The sequence below is a fragment of the Benincasa hispida genome, chromosome 4, assembly GCF_027475165.1.
Source record: "Benincasa hispida cultivar pf3 chromosome 4, pf3_genome.v1.1, whole genome shotgun sequence".
In the NCBI taxonomy this organism is placed as follows: Eukaryota; Viridiplantae; Streptophyta; class Magnoliopsida; order Cucurbitales; family Cucurbitaceae; genus Benincasa; species Benincasa hispida.
In genome coordinates, this window is record NC_143481.1 from 69,931,679 (window position 1) to 69,934,343 (window position 2,665).

A 2,665-nucleotide genomic window follows, 5' to 3' on the forward strand; every position below is an offset into this window, starting at 1 on the left:
ATACTATGGATACAGGAGCTTTATATTGGCTCACTATCTTTTCTTACAACTTAGCTAACCTGTCCAAGGTAAAAGTGATTTTAACTGGTAAAAATTTAGCTATTTTAGTTAGCCTATCAACAATTACCCAAATACCATCGTATCCCAAGGGTGTTATGTGTAAGCCAAATAAGAAATCCATCGTGACATGCTCTCACTTCCACTCTGGTACTGGAAGTGGATTAAGTAATCCTACAGGTCTCTGACGTTCAGGCTTAACCTACTGATATGTCAATCATCTATCTACAAATTCCACTATCTCTCGTTTCATTCTAGGCCATCAATAGAACTTCCTTAATATTCTATACATTTTAATACTGTCTAGATGCATAACATAGGCTGAAATGTGTGCTTCTTCTAAAATAGCCTTTTTCAACGTTAGAACGTTAGGTACACAAACTCTTCCTTCTTCAGGTTAGGCTCCATACAACCTCAGTTCGTAGTCTGACCTCTGGTTCTTACTTACTTCTTTAGCCAACTTTCAGGGATTAGGATCTCCCGGTTGCTCTCGAAGAATGTCATCTACTAGAGTGGGTCGAACCTGAAAAGAAGCTATCGAATTCCCTGCTTGGCCAATTGCCAAAACAACGTCAGCACTATTTAGTTCTTGCATCAACATCCCTCGAAAAAAGAGTAGCTTTTACTGATCATGCTTCCTACTTGGTGCATCAACTACTACATTTGCTTTTCCTAAATGATATTAAATAGTGCAGTCGTACTATTTGATTAATTCTGACCATCTCATCTGTCTCAAGTTTATCTTCTTGTCAAAAATATACTTCAAACTCTTGTGATCAACAAATATGTGACATCGCTCACCAAACATATAATGCCTCCAAATCTTTAGAGCTAACACTACAACTGCTAACTCCATATCATGAGTAGGGTAATTGCACTCATGCTTCTTTAATTTCCTAAAAGCATAGGCTATTACTCTCCCTTCCTGCATGAAAACACATCCTAAGTGAACGAACTCTATTTATAGAGAACCTTTGAGTGGAAGTAGATCGTCTAAATCCCATTTCGATTGAACGCATACATTTACAGTCAACAACAGACAGATTATGCATAAGACCTAAATTACAACATGCTTTTGTGTTGAAAACAAAGTTTAGAGATTATATCTTTGAAGAACTATTCTTCAAGTAAATCCCTCATAGTAACTTGTTCACGAATGCGTCAAACAAGTCATGAACTCTCCTCGAACAACAGCAAACAGAAACAAGAAACTCGAACCAAAAGGGACACTACCACTTGGTGACCTTGGTATTCTTGGTGTGAGAATTCAGGAGCGGTGGACTCTAGCTAATTTTGGTTAGAGGGGTGTTTGGAGTTGGAGGAGGAAGATGATCGAGGCAGCAAAGCTATTGCATGGCAAAAACTTTTGATCATTTAGATAAGCAAGTCTATCACATAGGCTTTCAAGGTTGTCATGCAATCTCTCACAAATCGTCTAACACACCACTTTTGCATACTTGGAATAATAAAAATCATATTTTTATTTATCCCATTCTTGCCATAAACTGAATAACTCCCCACTAGGGGTGGTTAGAGAGAAAAATGGATAATTATCAAATAATTAATAAATTATAAATAAATATGATAACCAACTTATCATATTATATTTATAACCTATAATTTTAATATTGTATCATATACAATATATAAAGCATAGTTCTTTTTCTCTATTTTATGAAATTTAATATAAATCATATTTATATTAAATTTAACTACTATGAATCTTATTCATAGAAAATATATTTGAATCATATTCAAATATTTGTTCCTCCAATCAAACTATAATGTATCAAATACATTATATCAGTTATATCATATATAATTTAATTAATTTATATAATTAAATTCCTCTCTTATTAATTTGAACATTTCAAATTAACCTAAAAATTGATTCTCAACTTAAATCCATTGAGCTACCAAGGGGACCTTATGGACCTATAGCTTGAAACTCCAATAGTACGTGAATAACTGATTAAACTTTTTAATCAAATTATCGACCATCCATTAACTGTCGGGAACTCCACTAAAGACTGACATCTTCTCACTACAGATATGTTTATGTGTCCATTGGATATAACTAATCAACAGTATGATGACCCTTCACAATTTGCTCGTAAGTACAACTGGGCCAAATTACCGTTTTGCCCCTATAGCTACATCTAACTCCTTAAGTACCACTAATCCCTCTAATGAACAATAGATCATAGTCCCACTATGACTAAATCCCTCTCTGGCCAAGAGAAGGTGTGGCGCCACATTGTTCAAGACCCTGGATCAGCCCTTAAGGGAGAAATTTATCTACTTACCCCTACTTTGGGGAAGGAGTGAATTCCATCTTATGTAGGTGAGTTCCCAGCTCTCCATCAGATGAATTCCCAAAATGATAGGCTTCTTGAGTCGACGATCTGACCACTCTTACCCCTACAAATCAAAGGACCACCTTCATAGGCAGGAGTTCACATCTCTCTCAGGATTAAGGTCATGTTACTTATGGTCATCCTAGTGAAATAAAAGTCTCTATCCTAAACGACATTGTATAACGAGACTAAACATTTCATGGTCCAGTATTATACAAACTCCTTTGTATAGAATAACCCCGTTCGCATGT